The sequence below is a fragment of the Plecotus auritus genome (assembly GCF_963455305.1).
Source record: "Plecotus auritus genome assembly, chromosome: 1".
Lineage (NCBI taxonomy): Eukaryota > Metazoa > Chordata > Mammalia > Chiroptera > Vespertilionidae > Plecotus > Plecotus auritus.
In genome coordinates, this window is record NC_137770.1 from 213,121,645 (window position 1) to 213,145,661 (window position 24,017).

General features: G+C 41.7%; 1 protein-coding gene across 4 annotated transcripts in view; it reads right to left on the reverse strand.

Annotated features, from left to right (window-relative positions):
- Positions 1-24,017, reverse strand: part of CRACD (capping protein inhibiting regulator of actin dynamics) — a 227,879-nt gene that overhangs the window by 91,794 nt on the left and 112,068 nt on the right. The gene's annotated exons all lie outside the window — the stretch shown is intronic.

Below are 24,017 nucleotides of genomic sequence, written 5' to 3' on the forward strand. Positions count from 1 at the left end.
GCCTTGTTCTCTAGTGACATATCTTTACCCTTGGGGATCTTTCCTAATTCTCCCATTGCTGCCCTCCGAGTCTCAACCTTCTCTTGGTTTCCTGGCAACAGTCTCCATTTGAAATGGTGACTGAACCAAAGTAAGCAAAATCTTTAACAATTTTAAAGTCTTCAGTGTCTATGTTAAAAAGTTGTATTTTTTTTTTCTGTGGTCATGATTTTTTTAAAAAAATTTTAAAAATCTTTATTCATTATTATTACAATTGTTTCTCCTTTTTCCACCCGTAGCTCCCCTCCACCCAGTTCCCACCCCACCTTCTGCCCTTACCTCCCCCTCACTGTCCTCATTCATAGGTGTATGATTTTTGTCCAGTCTCTTCATGAACCCCCCATACCCCTTTCCCCCTGAGAATTATCAGTCCACTCCCTTTCTATGCCCCTGATTCTATTATATTCACCAGATTATTCTGTTCCTCAGGTTTTTAATTCACTTGATTTTTAGGTTCACTTGTTGATAGATATGTATTTGTTGTTCATAATTTTTATCTTTACTTTTTCTTCTTCCTCTTCTTTAAGAATACCTTTCAGCATTTCATATAATACTGGTTTGGTGGAAATGAACTCCTTCAGCTTTTTCTTATCTGTGAAGCTCTTTATCTGCCCTTCAATTCTGAATGATAGCTTTGCTGGGTAGAGTAATCTTGGTTGTAGGTTCTTGCTATTCATCACATTGAAAATTTCTTGCCACTCCCATCTGGCCTGCATAGTTTCAGTTGAGAAATCAGCTGACAGTCGTATGGGTGCTCCCTTGTAGGTAACTAACTGTTTTTCTCTTGCTGCTTTTAATATTCTCTCTTTGTCTTTTGATCTTGGCATTTTAATTATGATGTGTCTTGGTGTGGTCCTCTTTGGATTCCTTTTGTTTGGGGTTCTGTGCACTTCCTGGACTTGTAAGTCTATTTCTTTCACCAGGTGGGGAAAGTTTTCAGTCATTATTTCTTCAAATAGGTTTTCAGTATCTTGCTCTCTCTCTTCTTCTGGCACCCCCACAATTCTGATGTTGGTACGCTTGAAGTTGTCCCAGAGTCTTCTTACACTATCTTCAACTTTTTGGATTTTTTTTTTTTGCTTTTTGCTTTTTCGGTTGAGTGTTTTTTGCTTCTTTGTATTTCAATTCTTTGACTTGATTCTTGTGTTCCTCTAGTCTGTTTTTGGGTCTCTGTATAATATTTTTTATTTCAGTCAGTGTATGTTTAATTTCTAGTTGGTCCTTTTTCATATCTTCGAGGGTCTCGTTATATTTATCGGCCTTTTCTAGGATATTCTTGAAAAGCCTTATAACTGTGGTTTTGAATTCTATATCCAGTCGTTTGTTTTCCTCCATTTCTTTCGTTTGTGATCTGTTTCTTTGACACCGCATTTTCACTGCTTCCCTGAGTTGGTAGGGTAAATTTGTGTGCTAGGTTTCCTATATGGCCCAGTGGGTCGGCCTCCCCAGTTAACCTGAGGTGGACACTCTTGGTGCACCCCTTTGTGGACTGTGTGTACAGCCTTGTTGTAGTTAAGTCTTGATTGTTGTTGGTATTACTGGGAGGAATTGACCTCCAGGCCAGTTGGCTGTAAGGATCAGCTGCGTCTATGCTGGGAGAAGTTGGGTGCTGGAGACAGCCTTATAGGATTAGACTTGCCAAATTGCAATAGCCTCTGTGCTCGGCTTGGATGGAGTGGAGTCTCAGGGCGGAGCAGACAGTCTTGGCTTCCTGGCAGCCTTGCCCTTGCACGCACGCGCAGACCTCTGCCTTCTCTGGCTCCCGAGTCTCCGCCCGAGAGTCCAGACTCCCCCCACAAGAGCGTGGGTCCCCAGGGGCTCGCCTGGAACCGGGGTTCAGTGCAGTCAGAACTGGGGTTCAGTGCAGTCAGGAGCCTCCGACTCCCTTCCACTAGGGAAAGCCTGTGGCAACCTTCGCAGCCTTTGTGCGCACTGGCACGCCGCGCCTTCAGACTTCTGCCTTCCCCAGCTCCCGAGTCTCCGCCCAAGAGTTCAGACTCCCCCCGTAAGAGCGTGGGTCCCCAGGGGCTCGCCCGGAACTGGGGTTCAGTGCAGTCAGAACTGGGGTTCAGTGCGGTAGGGGGCTTCCTTCCCCCTTCCGCCAGAGAAAGTCAGACAGGCTCTCAGCCGCCCTTCCTCTCTGCGCGCACAAAGACCCTTTGCCGTACCTCCAATTCTCTGTGAGCTTTTTTCTTTCCTTCTAGTTGTAGAATTTTCACTCAGCCAGCTTTCCTGTGGTTCTGGATGGTGTCCGTTCTGTCTTTTAGTTGTAGTTTTGAAATTGTTGTGTGAGGCAGCAGTTTAGGTGTTTACCTATGCCGCCATCTTGGTTTCTCTGTGGTCATGATTTTTGACTTCTTGATGTTCAAGTGCAGCCCTGCTTTGGCACTTTCTTCTTTCACCTTCATCAGAAATCATTTCAAATCACTGTTACTTTCTGCCAGGTAGATGGTGTCATCTACATTGCTTAAGCTGTTGATATTTCTCCCACCAATTTTCACTCCTCCTTCCTCTGAGTCTAGCCCAGCTATTCATATGATATAATCTATGTACAGTTGAAACAAACAGGGAGGTAACATGCACCCTTGTCTGATGCCTTCGCCTACAGGAAACCATTCTGTCTCCCCATATTCTGTCCTGACAGTGGCTTCCTGTCCATAGTACAGGTTACTCACAAGGACAGCCAATGCTGAGGCACACCCACTCCAGAGCGAGCCTCAGCATTTCATGATCCACAGTCAAAGGCTTTACTGTAGTCTATAAGACACTGACTAAACTTCTGAAATTCTTTGGTATTTCCATATAAGTCCCCAACTCATCCCTCAATTTAAACCCTTGTTTGGTGGCAGTGGAATGAATCACTGAGGGAAAAAGAAAACATCTCTTAACAGTGAGGCTAATGACAAGTTCTTCTCTGAATTAAGACTAAGTATAGCAAATAGATGACCTTATTCTCCTATCTTATGTCCAGGGCAGGCATCACTAAAAAGTTTATGGCTCAATTCTGGCTAATGGGATAGAGGCAATTTCCAAAATGTGTGTTTTTAAAGGAAAGGCATGTGCTGTTTTCTTCCCCTTCCCCCATCCTGGTGCCCAGGATATGGACATGGTAACAGGCCATATGGGTGGACACACGCTAGGGATGACCAAGCAGCAAGCAGAAGGAACTCAGGCTCCAGGCGTCCTTATGGAGTAGACCCACTACTACATTGTCCCTGGACGGTCTAGCTCTGAGCAGTTAGGAGAGAGAAATAAATTTCTATCATATTTAAGTTACAGTTATTTTGGCCCTGCTCTTCATGGAAAAAGCTTAAATCCTAACTAGTAAAATGAGCACATGTTAATTTATGCAAACCTAGAGATCCAATTCCTTTAACCAGTAACAAAGGAGGAGTAAAAGGCAGTTTCTAACTGATAATCAAAGAAAATATTCTTCTAGTCTGCCTTAGATATTTTTTAAGTTGTAAGAATCTCATATTCCTATAAATTCTAGATTTATCTAGAGAAAAGATGAGCAAGAACACATGTGCATATTATGTATCTTTGTTTATAAATCTGTATAAGGTCGCAGGTACAATACTCTGCCATGGGAGTACTCAAGTCTGTTTCAAAGCCATAGACCCTTACTTTTTGCTGCAAAAAATGACAGGCAAATCTGAAACAAATCTGAGGATCTAAGCAAGTAAATAAAGTATTTTTTTTCTATAATGAGCACTGGATTTTAATTTCTAGCCCTTTTCCCCAACACACACACACACACACACACACACACACACACACACACGCAAACACATGCACAGACATCTTACACACACACACATGAATATTCACACACATATGCACTCTCAAAAACATATAAATGTGTTATAAAAGAAAAGTTTAGAAAAGTTCATGGGAGCTAAGCTCAGTAGTCAATTTTGGATGATTTCAGCTCTTTTAAAGTACATCCCTATTAGTCCCTGTCCTGCCTCAGTCTACTCCTTGGTGCTACTGCAGTCTGAATACTAGGCTAGTGGGTCATGTAGCCACTCAGCATGGCCCTTGTGCTACTCCAATACCATTTCATGGTAGGTGTATGCATGGAGTTTAAAAGGCCAGTATAAACAGAATCCCATCTCCCATAACTGCTTCTGGGTGTGTGCATTATTTATCTTTGGTGGGTGTGAAAAAGGAAGGGAATCTGATGACTTTTTAATTTTTAATCTCAGAACTCAGTTCTAAAAGCCTCTCAGAGCCTGACTATTTGCTTGCTCTTTTCTTCTCTCACCCTAGTCCTCACCTTTCCCTGGCTTATTTTCAGGCAAAGCTGGCCAGGAATTACAGAAGGCTATAAAGATTATAATAATTCATTTTTCTCTTTTTATATTTCATTAATTTCTTTTTTTTATTACACATTTGTCATTTTAGGAATGAGACTTAAGCCCCCACCAACTTAGAACAGAAAGATGACAGAAGAGTCTAATGGCTCTGTTTGCCTGCTCTCAAGAAACTCATTCAGTGAAGCTAGGCATATGGACTGCCGGATCCCTCCAACAGACTATTTTTCACCACAAGAAAAGGAATTTTAAGAATAATTAAGCAAAGCAACCAATAAAAAGGGTGAAGAACTATCGCTTCAAGTGCAAACCAGAGAAGCCTAGGTACTCAAGGACCCCAAATCAAAGGATTTGGATTGTCATGTGGGAACTATTAAGGAGAAAGGACATTCAGCCTGGCGATCTTGCTACTCTGTGGGCAAGGGAGCAGCCAGGTTGTCCCCTAGGCAAGGTGACTGTGTAGGACTATGCAGGCTGTTTCCTACATGAGGATGCTCAGCCAAGCATGCTAGAGGTGAATGAAATCCGGCCTCCCTGCCAGTCACCACGTGCCAGGCTAGGTGCCCCAGCTAGGGTTCTGTTTGTCTGAAGGAAGGGCAGTCTTTTTTTTTTTTTTTTTTTTTTGCACAAGGTTTCAAGTCATGGGCCCATAGGCTGCATCTGCCCAGAAAGGACATGGTAGGATAGCAGAAAATGCCACCCCAGTATACACCACTTTAGCATAAGGATTATTTTGAGCTGAAAGCAATTGAGAAGCAAATTCAAGAAAAACTCTCTGTCCTCCCACTATGTGCCTAAGAGTAGGACATAATTTACAAAGGTGGTCACTCTTCCCGCCACACACACACCAGAAAGGACCAAAGTTAACTACTGGAGACAACTTTAGACCCTCATGAGTCTCGAGATGGCATCAGAAGAAACTATATAACGAACCTTACTAATCAGCTCTTACCTTCCATTAGTTTCCCCCTAGATCTGCCTTCCAACAACTTGCTTCCCCTAGAAACTTAAAGTCCTTTCCTCTGTCTTCTGTAAACATTTATAGTTCTTTTGCTAAGATGCTATATAAGCCCAAGTTCTAATCACAGATATAATACTCATACCTGCATATTCCCATGTTTTAAGCACAATGCATGTGTTAATAAACTTGTTTGCTTTTCTCTTTTAATCTGTCTTTTGTCAGTCTAATTTATAGGGCCCCAGACACAGAACCTAGGAGGATAGTAGAAAAGATAGTTTTTTTCCTCCCCAACACCTGTCCCTCATTCTCAAATAGTTGTTTTGTCTCTAATTTAAAAGGCAATAGCCCCATTAGGAGGTAAGTACTAGGTGACATCGAAAAAGAAAAGGAGGAGGGTTGGGATACTACCTATATGCCCTCTCTCAGTAATAGAATTCCCCTGGTCAGATGTGGGGCTAAGGTGACCAGAGCCAGATTCTTGGGCATACGATGTATATTTTGGGTTTGAAAAACACAGGCAGAAGAAAAAGTAGAAATCACTTATAATGTAATCAAATGAAAAATAATACAAAATAAAAAATAAGTTATCTCCCAATCTCAGTTTTCCTATACATCTGCACTGGGAAGTACATGTATATATATATTTTTTTAAATATATTTTATTGATTTTTTACAGAGAGGAAGGAAGAGGGATAGATAGTCAGAAACATCGATGAGAGAGAAACATCGATCAGCTGCCTCCTGCACACCTCCCACTGGGGATGTGCCCGCAACCAAGTTACATGCCCTTGACCGGAATCGAACCTGGGACCTTTCAGTCCGCAGGCCGATGCTCCATCCACTGAGCCAAACCGGTTTTGGCAGTACATGTATATTATGTACTTTAAGTATTAAGTACATTATCCTTTTAATGACAGTCTAAACCATGATTTATTGAGCCCAATCTCCTATTGCAAACATGGCTTCAATGAACATATTTGTACATGTCTTTTTTATATAATACTAGTGGCCCGGTAAACGAAATTCATGCGGGGGCAGGGGTAGGGGTTCCCTCAGCCCAGCCTGCACCCTCTCCAATCGGGAACCCCTTGGGGGATGTCCGACTGTTGGTTTAGGAATGATCGGTGCTACTGCAGTCTGAATACTAGGCTAGTGGGTCATGTAGTATTCAGACATCCCTCTTGCAATCTGGGACTGCTGGCTCCAAACTGCTCACCTGCCTGCCTGCCTGATCGCCCCTAACTGCCTCTGCCTGCCTACCTGATCGCCCCTAACTGCCTCTGCCTTGGCCCCCACCACCATGGCTTTGTCCGGAAGGAAGTCAGATGTCCAGCAGATAGCCGGTCCACCCGGTCTAATTAGCATATTACCCTTTTATTAGTATAGATTATAATATCACTTCTGCAAAATTTTTAAGAGTGCTATTCTTCAATTAAAGAGGATAGACGTTTTAAGTCTTAAATGCCATCAAATTAGCCTCTTGAAGGTTGACCAATTATACTCTTAGCGCATATAAGTACCCCATTTTCCATATCCTTTATTGCACTTAACATCAATTTTTTCAAACATTCTTAATCTGATTCTGAAAAAAAAATGTTTTCATTCACATCTTCAGAGCACCTTTTCACATATATTTTGGCCATTTGTGACACTTCCATAAATGTGTTCAGATCCATGGTCTATGTTTCTACCGACTGGCTTTCTCTTGTTCACTCCTACATGCTCATTGCTCAGTTCCTCCCCTTGATGCTAGTTGAAGTCACTCCTGCAGCATGTCCAGTGCTGAGTCTGCCCTTCGTCTGAGGGAACAAACAGCATCACCTAAGGAAACTCCAGCTTTATCAATTAATGTAAGCTCTCAATGTTTTCACACCTTAGCACAAAGGAATAAAAGATACCTATCTACTACTAATGAGCAAAAGTCTAAAGCTGTAACAGTATTCTGGAATATTCAAATACCAAGGGAGATGGCTTAATAGAAAGCATCACACCACAGCACACACAGCCATGAAGTTATTTCATGTACTTGAATAATTTCATGTGTATGTATACACAGCAGTAAGAATCACAGCACACCTCATTACACTGTGAGTTCCGTTAAAGAGACAGAGCCATTAATTGTAAAATAAGTGCACATGAGACTCTCTGTAAAATTATCTGGATGTAAAAAATAAATAAAATGAACAAAAAATGACAAGAGTTTGGTTTGAATGGTGACTTTGGGGGATATTTGTTCTTTTTTTTTTTTTTTTTTTTTTACATTTTCTAAGTGGCATTTTAATTTCCTCATTTAAAAGTAAATTTTAATTCTGAAATTAGAGAGTGGTGATGGTTGCATAACTCTGTGAATATACTAAAACACACAGGATCATGTACTTTAAAATGGTGTATTATATCTCAATAAAGTTGTTATTTTTCTAAAAGTAAACTTTTTAAGTTAAAATATTACACTATGAGGGCAAGAAATGTATGTTCTGCTCAACTTTGTTGTGAAGTTAAAATTGCTCTAAAAAGTGTATTTTTTAAAAAAAATTATAGTCCATTCTTTGTTAGTTTTCCATTAATTTTATATTGAAAAATTCTGGAAGGCAGTGGAATACATAAAAGCTACAGTATGGCAAGCAAGCCTGTTTGCAGCCCCTTGTTCTTGGCAACTCTATGTGATGAATTTAAATTGATTTTTAGAGAGAGAGAAAGGTGGGGGGCGGAGGGGGTAGAGGGGGAGGGAGAGAGAGAGAAAGAGAGAAAGAGAGAGAGAGAGAGAGAGAGAGAGAGAGAGAGAGAGAGAGACATCAATGTGAGAGTGAAACATTGATTAGTTATCTCCTGCAGTCCCTTTACCAGGGCTCAAGCCCGAAACCAGGGCATGTGCCCCGACTGGGCATTAAACTGGCAACCTTTTGTTGCATGGGACAGCACCCAACCAACTGAGCCACACCAGCCAGAGTAAAGTGACTTCTTGAAGTATCTGCGAAGTGACTGTCGGCATATTCAAAAACTGCTGGGTGATGATGATCCTGGAACAACTTGCAGACCCTGTGTAGAGTGATATATGCTCCCACTCTGCTTATTAGTATTAACATGGTTAAGGTTGGAAGGGAAATATCCATTCCTTCTCTATTATGGCTCAGCTCTGGGGTCCGAGCTGATAATTAATGAAAATTTTATTGTGTAGGACTATTTCATATAAAAAATGTTCTAGGTTAATTAAAAACCCACAGAGAATAAATTAGCTCCATTTATCACTTGTGTAATGTGATGGATGAGAGCGCTCTGGGCTGGCTTTCTCTTTGAGTGCTAAGCCAAAAAGAAAGGGAGAACATGCAACAAATAGTGCATCTAGGATGCTAGACAAGAAGCCAGAGTAATATCAAGATGCAAGTAAAACTGTTTCATTATAATTAACTTGGTAAAATGAGAAATAGACTTCTGAATGTTTTAAAGTTTCTTACTCTTTGAAAGGAAGTAAAAAGAAAATCCATTTTTATTCCCAAATGGTAAATGAGAAGAGAAGAATATTACTGTGTTATGGCAGGTGTGGTCTATGGAAAGAGCCCCTACCCCAACTTGGGATCGTAAAAGTCAGAAGTTTAAATTAACTTTCAGTGATGTGAAATCTATTCTTGAAAGCTCAGTGGAGAGGAAACTTCTTTCTGGGAGGAAACTTGAGAAGTTCTGAGGGAATGAGGAATAAATCACACCAATATTGTTAGACTTCAAGGAAGGGCAGAAAGAAATGTCAGGGTCTCTCCAAATGAGCCTGTTGCGCCCTAACCAGTTTGGCTCAGTGGATAGAGCGTCGGCCTGCAGACTGAAGGGTCCCAGGTTCGATTCTGGTCAAGGGCATGTACCTTGGTTGCAGGCACATCTCCGGTGGGGGGTGTGCAGGAGGCAGCTGAATCGATGTTTCTCTCTCATTGATGTTTCTAACTCTCTATCCCTCACCTTTCCTCTCTGTAAAAAATCAATAAAATATATTAAAAAAAATAAAAAAATAAATGAGCCTGTTGCTCACACCCACATCAACATACCGCTAAATGTATAAAAAAGACCTTAACAGTATTTGCCACAAAATTTTAGCATTTCTTCTACTTTTGGTTTGCTACCTTGACAGTAGTGTTTTGGATTAATTCTCATTCACATCTCTGCTTTTTAAGATCATCTTCCTTTGACAGTGTAACATAGGGGGAGCACCCGAGACTGGAGACAACCCTCTTTAGAATTTGTCTTATCTGCTATGCACCAAGCTGTGCAGGCTGACCTCCCCAAAAAGCCACTCTGCTCTGGAAAAACTGAGGAGGAGCCCACAAAAACGAAAACAAAAATCCAGAAGCTGATAAAATACAAGGGAACCCATTGAGTGAGTGAAAAATGTAGGAAACGTTTGACTGAACCTAAGCAATCTATGGCTGCTCAGGTGATCCTAACTTTGAATTACCACTCACCAAGACAAAAACTGGTACCGGGGTTAATACACTGGTATAATTTCGAAGTATATTAATTTTTCTCTACCATTTATTTTCCCCTTCGACTTTTAGGGCACAAAACTTCTGCCTTTTTGTTTTTTAAGTCATCATTGGGACAAATTTTCTTTTCTATTCTGTGGACGCTAAAAGAACATGGCTGTAAGAAAAATAATACCTGTGAAACAGCGTTAGAGCATAGAACCTGGCGCACTGTAGGTAATTAAAAACGCGTAAGTAGAGAACCAGGGCTCTGCTTATGAAGGTTTTATGTATCTACTTCTCAGGTACTAAGCAGTTCAGCTCTTTCTTCCTTCCTTTCCTCCCTTCCTTCCTACTTCCATTCTCATTATTACCCTTTACTCCATCCAAGAAACAGAGAGAAATTTCTTGCTGTATTAAAAATGAGATTATGAGTCTGTTTCTTCCCCAATTAATAGTAGTGTCAACTTCTAATAATCAAAGACCTATACTAACGCAAATTCCCTCAGGAAAAAGTGGTCAATGAGCTGCACAATTTCTCGTATCTCAAAGAAATGGCAGCTGAAAATATATGGCAGGTGTATTGCTATAAGGCAGTATGTGTACTTTTTTTTTTCCTAACCCAAAATGAAATTGGGTTTGTTTGGGTTTCAAATAACAGAAACTTGGGGAATAATCCCTTTATATTACTCCAAATTACAAATAAGTGTGTAGATGAATCCCACAGCAAAATTAATTTGTGATTTCCAATAAGGAAAGATAAGAAATAATGTAGTCAAGGGAATCATCTAAGCAAGACAAATAAAACACATTTCTTAAAAAAAAAAAACAAAAAAACTCAACCTACACCATAAGAAAGTAAGGAGACCTAACAGACTTTGTAACTTCCCTAGAGAGGTATTAAAAGCTTCACAGTATGAGTCACATAAACTGTTCTGGGGCCAGGCTTTCACAAACACATTGTCACATCATGCTGGCCAGGGTGTGTGATGGTGAGCGGAGGCTAAGGAGGGAGGAGGAAAGTTTACTGCGAGCATAATGCAGGCTGTCTTCCAAAGCTCTCATTTGCCCTAATTTTGATATCTACTTTCCAAAAGAGAAAAGTGTATAACATCCAAATAAGCTAATTTCAACCTACTATTTTTTTTTAAAGGGAAGAGAAACTGATCTGCATAAAACAAAAACATATAACAGCCAGGAAATTAACTAGCAAGAATGAACTAGTATATGCATATCCTTTTTATCTCTGCCAAGAAAGTCAGGGTAAGTCCAATCATTGGTGGTTTCCATGTAACTCATTTAAGGGAATTTTGAAAAAAAAAAAAAATGGAAATGGGAGTTTAAAATCAAAATGTTCTGATCAGTAGTAATAAGAATAGATGTATTTTAGGGCTCATCCAATGCATTATATTATGATAATTCTCATTTATATGGTACTAGAGGCCTGGTGCACGAAATTTGTACATGGGGATGGGTGTGTCCCTCAGCCTGGCCTGCACCCTCTTGCAACCCGGGACCTCTGGCTCCAAACCGCTCCCCTGCCTGCCTGCCTGATTGCCCCTAACCACCTCTGCCTGCCTGCCTGATCGCTCCAAACTGCTCACCTGTCTGCCTGATCGCCCGTAACGGCCTCTGCCTCGGCCCCTGCTGTGGCAGCTTCATCCGAAAGAATGCCCGGAAGGTGGTTCGACTGTCCGGTCTAATTAGCATATTATGCTTTTATTATTATAAATTACTGAAGGATGAGGCTAGCTAAATGTTATCCCTATCAGTATGAAAAATTGTAACACAAAAGCATTTTTACTGGAAATTTTTCTATAACAGATCACACAGTGAACAGAATATTAACTGTCCTTGATATTTTGGGGCTTTTCCTATGAAGCTTAGATGTAATAAAATGATATCTTGAGGAGAAACTGAAGAAGACAGGATAGTCTGTCCCAATGCATGGTCCTTCTGCCTTGAACATATTTGTGCCTATTTTAAAATAAGTAATCTGGGGTGGAGGCCACCCAGTCTCAAACTTGTGAGCAGACTTAAAGCTCATCTGGCATAATCACCATCAGCCTTCCTCCACATCACTGACTGACCCTTCCACAGAACAAAATAACAAATAAATAATGAATAAAATAAGTATTCTGCCCCGTTCTTTCACGTTTTTGACCATCACTTCTTATGAGGCTGGTGAGTCCGATTCTTACTCCGCTCTCCTTTCTAATTCAGCGCAGGCTTATTACGCCTGTGAAACAGGATCACCAAGCAGGATAGAATTATTTGTGAAGAGAGACTCTGTAAGTGCAGAACGAAAGCCTAAGAAGGTTTCCCCCGATTGCTGCCTCTGTTTTGCTTTGCTTATCCTTCTGGGTACCTCTGCTATGCCCCAGACAGTGGAGGTTAATGGACAAGTTAGTGATGGTTAAATCCGGATATGTCTGTGCACTGCAAACAGGGAAAAGACGGCTTCTGTCTCTTTAACGTGCAACTCAAGAGTTTGTACCATACCTGAAACATCAGCACTCAGAGCCTCATTATGGACATTCTGTGTAAGTTTAATTTCCTCCATGGCCATGGTTTTGTTAAATGTTACTGAAATAAAAAGCACAGCATGCAATCTATGAGCACAATGCTTATGAAAATGCAGGGCAAGTGCCCTCTTACACGGTCAATTCTGCCCTACAGCTTCCACTTCAGGGACAGAAAGCACTCTATCTTTCAGCATGTTGATGCATACAACATGTCACACGATGGAAGAGATGGAGGAAACGCAATGATACCTGTAATAAAACACTGAAATGGTGATTACATTTCACAGTCTCTAACAACTGCCCATTCACCGAATTACAGTCTCCATCAAAATTGCTGAGCCCCGCCCTAGCTGGTTTGGCTCAGGGGACAGAGTGTCAGCCTGCGGACTGAAGGGTCCCAGGTTCGATTCCAGTCAAGGGCACATGCCCGCGTTGCGGGATCGATCCCCAGTAGGGGACATGCAGGAGGCAGCCAATCAATGATTCTCTCTCATTACTGATGTTTCTATCTCTCTCTCTCTCTCCCTCTCTGAAATCAATAAAAATATATTTAAAAATAGATATAAATTGCTGACCCCTGCACTGAGAAGAAATTGCCTGTATTTCTCATGCCTGGAAAGGAAAGGCTGGATTAGTTGAGGGACCCTTTCCTTTTTATTATTAATAGAGTCAATGTTTATACAGGAAGAAACGACATAATTCCCAAACTAAAATAATAAAAGCATAAGAAAAATACATCTCACCAGATTGACAGTCCTCTCACATCTCATATATTGTTTCAAAATGCTCTTTAATATCCAAAGATTTGTATTGTTATTAAGATCTAATTTTCATAACATTTTAGAATAGCATAATAGGTTTATAGCACCATCATAATTCTTTTGTTCCTGCATTATTTTCCAAGTAATTCAAGATTCTGTTCAGATATTTATTGTCATCGAGGTTGTTTACTAGAGAAAAAATATCCTGCATTGACAAACTAAGGCAAACATTTCAATTATATAAGGCCAATTTTCATCCTCCTGCTTTGCCAGGTATAACACATTTCCATTTTAAGTTTTGTTTCTTCAGAAAAATTAAATTCCATGTGCTTTCCTAGCTTATGTCCATAGGTTCCTTTGGCATCCATCTTCCTACTTGGTATAAATAATCATCTAAACTGTCCTAATACTGCAATTTTATCTTTCAACCTTATACTTTTTCAAGTACATTTTTGAAGCATTCATTTCTCTGCATTTCTCTGAATTTTCAAGTTTTGATCTTTGTAATTTGTATAGCTTTTATCAGCTATACAACATTTTGCCAGTAAGTATTTGTGCATCTTTTTCCTACACACTTATAGCCTTTGTTGAATATGCTCCCCTCTGTGCCCTGAAATGCCAATACCCTGGTCAGTGGCTGTATTAAGCAAGCTGTATGTCCCCCTACTTCTGCATCATAGTATGAAGTATTTCCTTAAACTCAAAATATCCTTTTCATGACCTATTCCTTTCCAAGGTCGGTCTTATCCTTGGATTCACACCACTTACGAAAAAATCTCAAATAGAAAGGTGCAAATGAATACTTTTCTTATACCTTATATCAGCATTACAACAAAGTCTCTTCCTTTAATAATTCCTAAAGTTTTTACTTCCATCCTTCTCTTCATGTTACTGAATTTATTGCTATGACAATTAACAGTCTCAAAACAAATGTCATCTCTCCATTTAGAGTTGGCCAGATGTATCCAAGAACTTCAACCCGCTGGAGGAGGTCAGTCAGCTTTCAGAGAACTATCCCTTTTCCCCATATTTTCACTTTTCATTTTGAAATATAAGCTATAATATTAATGGATCCTTATTCAATTTTGATTCCTTTTATGTATCTCTTTAGCTTGATTACTCTGTTAGTGGTAACCTGAAATCCCATTATCACTAAAGAACTGGAGAGTTTGAAGCTTCAATATTCTTTTTAAAATCTGTTACCACTGTCATATTGCAGTGACTGTCACAATATTATTCTTGAATGCAATTTCCTGGGCTTGACTTACAAATGTCCTTTATTAGATTGACCTGAAATCAGTTACATTTTTCTATTATTGGATCTATTGTCACTGTATTCTGCAAAGAACTGCCTGTAGGTTGGCCTTTTATAATTTACACATCTGTATCATGGAATGTTAGCAAAGAGTTGGGGAAATGTATCAATGAAGTTCGTTGTATATGGGAATGTGTTTCTAATTATTTTATGCCTATCCACACTGACTTTTACAGTGCTCATATTGGTACATTTTTCCATCTGACCCAAGTCATCAACTCCTTACTGACTGCCCATAAAATCCACAATATTAAACTACACAAATCGAGGATAAAAAAAAAAAGGGTATGCCCTGGTCGGGTGGCTCAGCTGGTTAGAGCATTGTCCCATACACCAAAAGGTTGCGGGCTCAATTCCCAGCACATACCTAGGTTTCGGGTTCGATCCCGAGTCAGGGTGCATATGGGAGGCAACTAATCGATGTTTCTCTCTCACACCAATGTTTCTCTCTCTCTCTCCCCCTCTCTCCCTCTCTCTCTCTCTCTCTCTTTCTCTCTCTCATCAATAAAAACACACATACATGTCCTCAGGTAAGGATTAAAAAAGAAGTGTAGGTCATATCTATCCTCAGGAAATTTATAATCTCAACAGAGGCAGGACAGAGAATGTTCTAATACTAAAATAAAATAAAAAAAAAGAATCCCTTCTTTCTAATCTTCTAAATAAAACACAGTAGCCTATAAACATTCATGTTTTAGTGTTTGCCAATCTGATTATATTCAAATGATTTCCTGAGATTATGTGTACAATAGCAGACAAGAAGTTAGCAATTTGCAATTTAGTTGAAGAATGATCCTCATTACTTAATATCAACATCTGAATCTCAATATACTTTTGTTGTTCTCTACTCAGTGCATATGTTTTTTTTGTGTGTGGAAAATTATATGATGTAGTGAAATGAACAATTTTGGAATGAAGAAAAATTTTGAGACGTGTCCTTTGAAAACCTCAATAGTCTACTTCATATCACACTCCTTCTCTTGTCAGTTTCTTTCAAATAATTTCTTCCAAATGAATCAGAGCTGTGATAGGCAGTAAGGGACTAACTTCGTAATCATTTTACTTGTTTCACAAACATGATGGCAATACACCAAACGATGTGCTGAGGTTGTGGACTCCAAGATGAATAGATGTTTGTCCCTGCCCTGGAGAGACTCAGTTTTCTGAGACACTGCTGTCGGTGTCTGGTAAAGGGAGGCTGATATTAATCAATCTGATACCACTCCCCTGTGATGTCAGATATCAAATTCTATGTGGAATTTCAAGGGTCTTTTTTGCTTATATCGTGTAAAATAAAGTTCAGTTGTTTTTAAAAAAATCCTTACCTAAGAACATGCTCAGAGAGAGGAAGGAAGAGAGAGACACAGACAGAGACATCGATGTGAGAGAGGAACATTGGTTGCCCTCTGTACATGTCCCAACAGGGGATAGAACCCACAACCCAGGTTATGTACCCTGACCAGGAATCGAACCTGCAACCTTTTGGAGCACAGAATGGCGCTCAACCAACTGAGCCACTCTGGCTGGGCAAAGTTCACTTTTTTTGAGACTGGAGAAAATTCACCTCACTCTACTTATCTGAAATAAAGTATCTTCCTTAGATTATTTGGTTTCTTCTGCACAGGGCATTGTTTATGTTTTTTATTTTCCCAAAGCCTTTCAAAACATGACATGTTAGATTTTAAGGCATTTTTCTATCTCTTAATCAGCTTTCATTTCTTCTCTCGTTCATTTCTCTCCTCTTCCTTATAGTCAGCCTCTTCCCACAAGTCTTCACAACACTATTAACCTTCTCATATACTTTGTTTGTATTTTAACACTTGTCTCATGCCCTCCTCACAGACTGGAGAATGCTAGAGAGAGAGGAGGGGGGGGGAAGAGCGAAGGAGGAGGAGGAGGAGGAGGAGGAGGAGGAGGAGGAGGAGGAGGAGGAGAGGAGGAAAAGTAGGAGAGCAGAGGGGAGGGGAGGGGAGGGGAGGGGAGGGGAGGGGAGGGGAGGGGAGGGGAGGGGAGGGAAGCCATTCTGAAATCGTGGAATCAGGATGAGCAATCTTACCTATTACAGGCACTACCCAACTCAAGAACTAAGTTGTTCCTAGATGCCAAAGCAAGACAAGCATCCTTGGCAAACAGCATCCTTATTTGTGTGATAATCAGAATTCTAAATTGGGATTCCAGTTCTAGAAATTATAAAGTCCCACAAAACACCAATAGCCATCACAAATAAGTAAAAACAAAAGAATACACAGATGCTTTTGAAATATGTAAGTATATATAACCAGATACTTAATATAAAATTTAAGTTCAATATTAAATGCTCCTTTTGAGGGTATTTTTTTCTGCATGGAATGGACTAAGGTTTCTTAAAATATGTGTCCAATAAAGTTTAGACGAAATATGTTTTTTTTCTTTTCCTGATAAATCTTCTGGTGGTGAGTAATACAGCCTTCTTCATTATTCCTGGGACCTCTGAATGTCAGTTTAGAAATAGAGTCATCTACTTTTTTTTTTTTTTCAAAATTGAAAACATTTGTGTTTCTCTTTTTCTTTCTTCCATCACCGTCATCTATTTTTAAAAGTCTCAATGCCAATTCTGCGTGCGTGGTTCTAACCAAAAGACTGCTTTCAGAGTAAACGGTAGGAGCTGTGCTGACATTAGGCTGATGGCAACTTGAGTCTCCTTGGGAGCAGAAACTGTCTCACTGTGTGTTCTCTGTGAGCCTACTCAGAGCAGAGCTTTTTCTGCAGGAGGCATTCAGCGGACGCCTGCAGGAAGGGCGAAAGGCTCACGGGCGCTGAAGGGATTTGGGCAGCCGGCTCCAGAATGTGCCACTTTGGCACGTGGATTGTTTCCAGCTGAAGACGATCAGGCCCAGTAGACTCAGGAAGAGCCTTTTACCTTTCCCTTAACTGCCCCAAAGAATTTAGGTAGGGGGCCTGTTACCAGAGAAAACGTATATCAAAAAGATTTACCTGCGTGCATGGCAAACAATCACTGTTGACCAAACATTTGCTCTTCCCACCTTCCTGTGAACCACTTTCCGGCCCTTTGAAGACCAGACTGGCCCCTCCTCCTGAGCTAGGAGGGCAGACACGCCTCCATAGCCTGACTATCTGCGAGCCGTTCATGTCTCCATGGGCTCCTGGACGTACAAAATTAAATTTGCGTTTCTCCGGCTAATCTGTTTCATGTCGATTTAATTACTAGGCCAGCCACAGAACCTAGAAGGGGGAAGGAGCAAAGTGTTTATCCCCCCAAAGTGAAATTTCTCCCTCCAATTTAAAAAAGAAAATAATTTCTTATCCTACGTATTTCAATGAGGAAAAGGAAGCTTACAGGAGGTGGCATTTTGGCGGTAAAGAACTCAATAGAATGTTTTGTGCAGGAGGGGCTTTTGAGTCCCTAGAAGAAACAAAGCTATGACTTTCAGAAGAGATGCCTGTACTGTCCCTGGGCTCGATCCACAGCTACTGCAGAATCAAGCAGTTATTTCCCGGACTTTCATTAAAGAAAGAAAGGGCAGGATTTAGAGGATCAAAGGGCCCCTCCCAAAAAACATTTGTGTAGGTGTGACCTCGAGATTGTGTGCCCCCCTTGCTTGTCTGGCAAACACTTTCTCATCTTTCAACACAGCTCAAATGACACCTCTGGGAGGCCCTGGCTCCGGGTGGCAGTGTTTACTCTGCCCCTTGTGCTTCCCCGCACTCTGTGTAAAACTCTCTCAAATATCACTAATCACATTTTATCCGGTTATCCGTTTACATATCTGAATTCGATTCAATGAAGTTCTGCTAGGGCAGTGCTAGATCCAACAGCTCAAAGCAGTACCAACTCTGGCCTTTGGAAGCCACTTCCTACTCTGGGCGTCAGACAAGTACATAACTACAGTTCACTGTAATAGCAGGAAAACACAACGCAGTAGGCTAGAGAACGGGAAGGAGGGCGTGACCACGAACTCCTGGATGGCAGGGTCTTTATAGATATTGACTTCAGAGAGGAAGGGAGAGGGAGAGAGAGATAGAAACATCAATGATGAGAGAGACCATTGATCGGCTGCCTCCTGCACACCCCATACTGGGGATTGAGCCCGCAACCCAGCCATGTGCCCTGCCCAAGAATTGAACCTTGACCTCCTGGTTCATAGGTCAATGCTCAACCACTGAGCCCTGACAGCCAGGCCATGGATGGCAGGGTCTTACTGCATAGCCTTAACCTTTAGCAAGGGTCTGGCACATAACAAGTCCCACACATACTAATGGAGAGAGGGAGAGATGAGAGAAGGAAGGAGGGAGAGAAGGATGGAGAGAGGGGAAAAGAATAAAAAAGGCCCCACCCCATCTCCTCCACTCTATGTTGTCAAACCCATTAATTACCCTAAAGGTGCTATTTTCAGGCTCCTGGAAGAGGCATTTTGGAGCAGGTAGTTGGTGATTAAGTCATACCTAGCACGTGATACAGTACCTGATCATCACCATGGGAAGGAGAGAGGCCATAATGTGCCCTGTATTTAACTATCATTCCACAGCACATGCTAAGAACACTCCTGGGGGGTCCTGGAGCGACTTACAGAGGCTGCATTGGCTGACACCATTAGCACAGCACCCACTTTATTCTTGAGTTTTGCATTATTAGACCAGCAGGCTTTTTTTGCTCCTGCAAAAGGCTTTAACTAGAATTCCGGTCCCTCCACAACCTTGTTTGCCATCCAGTTCCCTGTTCCTCTGCCAGCTTCATCTGTGCAACTCATCTTGGGTTACGTCTGGCAGATGGAAAGAGGAATCTCATTTCAATGCCTCTGCTGTCTGCATCCCAGAGCCCTCCCTGAGCAGCCTCTATTTCATTGGGGAGGGAAGAGAAGAGGGGGGACGATCAGCCTCCCCAAGAGATGAGAGTGTAAAGTATTTCTCAAATTTTCATCTTCAACGGTTGGTATCATTTAACTCCCCTGACTGGGGAGTAGCGGGGGGGGTTGGGTGGGGGCTGGGGGGAGAGAGACTATGCTTTGTTGCTTCGGCTAGCAATATAATCTCTGGCTATCTCAATGCCAAAATATCAATTACAGGTTCATTTGGATGATAGCATAAACTAGTGTTCCGACCACTAGACAATGACATAAACTGGAGGTGGGGGGAGAAGGTGCTGGAGGAGGTGGAGTCTCAGGACAGAAATGAAACTAGGTGAAGATGAATTCTTTAGATCCTTGCAAACTAAGGAACTCAGCTCTAAACTGCTGTTTGTCTCATGAAGAGAAACCCACCAGCAACAAACCGGAAGCAGGTATTCCTGAAGCAGGTCTCTTGTTGGAGGCTTTAATGAGAAGTGAACGTTCCCATAGCACCCAGCTTGTGTAACCATAAGGGAAGACTGAAAACATACATGACTTGTAATTAAAAATAAATGCCTCACCAAGCACAGGGAGTCAGAGAGTGTTTGATTCCATTTATATGAAACTAGAGGCCGGATGCACGAAATTTGTGCAAGAGCAGGCCTTCCTTCCCCCCGGCTGCCAGCACCGACTTCCCTCTGGCACCCGGGACCTGGGCTTCCCTCGCAGCCCCAGCTTCGTCCGGAAAGTTGTCTAGAAGGACATCCGGTCTAATTAGCATATTACGCTTTTATTATTACAGATGGCGAGGGCAGGAGAACCCATAGAGACAGAAAGCAGACTGGTGGTCGGCAGGTCCTTGAGGGGAAGAAGAACTACTTAATGCGTACGGTGTTCTGTTCTGGGTTGACGAAAATGTTTTGGGATGAGATGGAGATGGTGGTTGTGCAACATTATGAATGTACTAAATGCCAATGAATTGTTCAACTTTAAAATGGTTATTTTCATGTTATATGAATTTTATCTGATCAAAAAATAATTTAAAAAATATTTTATAATGATTTCTACCTAAAGGCCTCACTATTTCTCATTGCTCAACAATCTACCACTATTGGGAGATAAGGAGGATTTTATTCCTATTCCACAGTGGTAAGAGGGATTAAATAGGTTTCTAAATTCTATATTTGTCACCTTTTGACCTTTCCTATGAAAAGCCTGGTATTTTCCCAGAATGTCTGCAGCTGGGAAGCAATTCAAACCAGTGACCCCTGACTTGCTTGGCCAATCACAATCAGTAGCAGCACCACCGGTTTACCTGCAGTTGCAAAGTGCCGGCCAGATAATCAAAAGTCGATAGCGTACATCTGTGTTTACTAGCTTCTGAGCCCCTGGCCGGCTCTTGGGATCTAGTCGTGTTCTCAGGAGGGGTGGTGACCTCAGACAATAGAAAGAGTGGAGGTCTTTTAATTCAGTAGAAAAATTAAAGCCTTTAATTCAGTAGAAAAATATAAAGGCTTTGCTCTTCCCACACACTTTCAGGATTAAAAAAAAAATCGATTTCAACAAAGAGCAGAAGCATCTTTGGAAGAGAGGCACTTTTCCCCACTTCCTTTTGATACTAAAGAACATTTGCTCCAACACACAGATCCAAAGCCGTCAGCTGTTAAGTGGAAAGAGAAGCCCAAGAACTTAGGGGGAATAAAAACATACTGAGAACAGAGATAAACAGAAGGGACCTTGAAAAGAAACTATAAGACTATGTAACAACAAAAATGGCTAACAACCATGTCTAGGCAAAGCTGGTAGGGGACTGGCCAGGTTTACCCAACACCTTCCACTCCAACCCCCACACTTTACAGTCAGGGCCAAGGACAGACAGGTCTCCCCAACCTTCTCCCCAATTTTTAGAACCATTCAATTTACCCCTCACACTACCTCTTCATAGAGCTCTGATCCTTCCAGTTTTAACCTTAGGACATTTTTTTTCCAACCACTGTTTTGTCTCATCTCCCAGAATTAGGACTTGACGGAGACTCTGACGTTCCTCTGGGACTACAGCCTTTGGTGGCTGCGCCCACTTTCCTCCTGGCCCAGGGATGGCGTACGTCGCTGTGACTCATGGTAAAGTGTTCCGTGTGTTTTGGTGTGTCCTTCCTTTTCTCAGGTGTACACCTCAAGACTAAGTCTAAAATAAGGCTCTCGTGTTGATTTCAGGCTCACAAATAGCTAGACAGATTTCCTGTTAAGAAGGAATTGGTAAATATAATGAGAAAACAAAACATATTCAATGCTTCCAAAATCCCCTATTTCTACTGCTGTATTCCAACTGACTCAGAGCCATATATATTTTCTTTCCCTGTGTCGTGTGAGGAAAAAAACATGTGGTCCTGTCACAAAATGCTCACACGCCACAGACACTGCAGTATTATTTCTCTGGAAAAGTTCCTAAAGCAGGGAAAAAGCATCTGTTTCCTAAGTTTGTCATGCCATGGAATGAAAAGTAAAATGGGGGGGGGGGGCAGGTTATGCAAGGGCCCTCCGTTTCCCTTTTAAAGGCATGCTGAAACAGAGCATCAGTTTTAAGCTCTGCTGGGATTAGGCTGTATGTATACGATGGGGACTGCAATGCTGTATGTGTGCAGGGCCTGTCCCCCCCACCCTCGCACGCCCTCAGCGGTGCAGAAGCAACATGGTAACACTGCCCTGGCCTGGCTCTTCTGCTTCCTGACTCTGACCTTGGCCATGTCATTTAAGTGTCTGAGCCTGTGTCTCCACTTGTAAGATGGGAATAGTAATGCGTATTGTTTTCTATTTAAGGTGGCTGTTAGGCACTGAGCTGTGTCCCCCCCAAAATATATACCGAAATCCTAACTCCAGGTACCTCTAGGGTTGTTGCAGATGGAAGAGGTGAAGTGAGGTCACACTGAAGGAGGGCGGGCCCTTCAACCCATATGTCTGGTATCTTTATAAGAAGAGGGAAGATGGCCACGTGAAGACACAAACATACAGGGATGATGCCCTGTGACAAGAGAGGCAGACGCTGGCGTGATGCAGCTGCAAACCAAGGAACGCCAAGGACTGACGGCCACCACCAGACGCCAGGAAGAGGCAAGGAAGGATTCCTCCCTACGCGTCTCAGAGGGAGCATGGCCCTACCTGCCTTTGTACTTGGAGCCTGCAGAACTGCGAGACAATACATTTCTGTTGTTTTAAGCTCCCCCGGTGTGTGGTACTTCGAGGGACACTAATACAGTGGTCATTTTGTAATTTATTTAGTGTGCGTGTGCACTCGTGTGTTTTAATTGCAGAGGAAACACACTAAGATAAACCAGTAGACAAAAAGAAACCAAGGTAACTTTTCTTACTTATCTAAAACTAGGAAATGACATTATTCCTCCGAGAGAGCCAGCACTGCCTCTCCACACTCACCTCCTGACACTCTCCTTCCCATGTAACCCGCTCCAGAACATGGACCTTCAGTCTGTGCTTTCCTTAGAACCTCTGCATCAGCTTCTACTTCTGCCTGGACCATGCCCAGGGCTAATCCCTGACCTCCTGTCTTTCCCCAATGAGGCCAACACTGGCTACTCCTTTTAAAACTGCAATTTGTACTCCTGCCCTACCCAGCACCCCCCAAGTCCTCTTACTCAGCTCTACTTTTTCTTTTTTCTATGTTCTTATTGGCTTCTAATAGCCTAACACTCTACTTATTTCTTTAGTATGTGCGTTATTTACTATCTGTCTCCCTCCATGCTGCAATATAACCTCCGTGAGGGAACACACATCCAGAACAGTACCCAGGTCATAATATGTGCTCAACAAGGGTTTTAAAAAATACATTATTTATTTTTAATTAACCAATACCTGCGATAACAACGAATACAGCTGTTGTTTTTCCTTTGATCTTGTCCTTTACTTCTATCCTTCCCCCTAACTTCCAAGAGTAGTTAGCAGGTAGCTGCAGCCCAAAGAATGGCATGAGTTATACTTAGAGGGGCGGCAGGTGGGAAACAAGATGAAGCTCTCCAATTCACAGCACCAAGTTCTATGGTACAAACACACCATGAGGCACAGGCCACTAACTATTCCACAGAATTTTATTTTATTTTTTTATTTTTTATTTTTTAAAATATATTTTATTGATTTTTTACAGAGAGCAAGGGAGAGGGACAGAGAGTTAGAAACATCGATGAGAGAGAAACATCAATCAGCTGCCTCCTGCACACTCCCTACCGGGTATGTGCCTGCAACCAAGGTACATGCCCTTGACTGGAATTGAACCCGGGACCCTTGAGTCCGCAGGCCGACGCTCTATCCACTGAGCCAAACCAGTTAGGGCAGATTCCACAGAATTTTATACCAGCAGTAAAAATAATAAACAATGGTCATTGCATTTTTATATTATTCTGTCCCATTTGTAAAACATTTTCATATGAAATTTCCCTTTATAGATGGGAGAACTGGGGTTTAGAAAAAATAAGTGACTTGCCCAAGTTCACTCAGCTGGTAGGAGAAGAGCTGGGAATGAAATCTAGAATTAGAAGATCTTCAGTGATAAGGACCTTTTTCTTTTCTTAAAATTAAAATTTTGTTTTTATTGATTTCAGAGAGGAAGGAAGAGAGGGAGAGAGAGATAGAAACATCAATGATGAGGGAGAAGTATTGATTGGATGCCTCTTGGAATCCCCTCCCCGCCCACTGAGGAGGACCAAGCCCACAATCCAGGCATGTGCCCTTGACCAGAATCGAACCTGGGACCCTTCAGTCTGCAGGCCAACGCTCTATCCACTGAGCCAAACCAGCTAGAACAATAAGGACCTTTTAACATG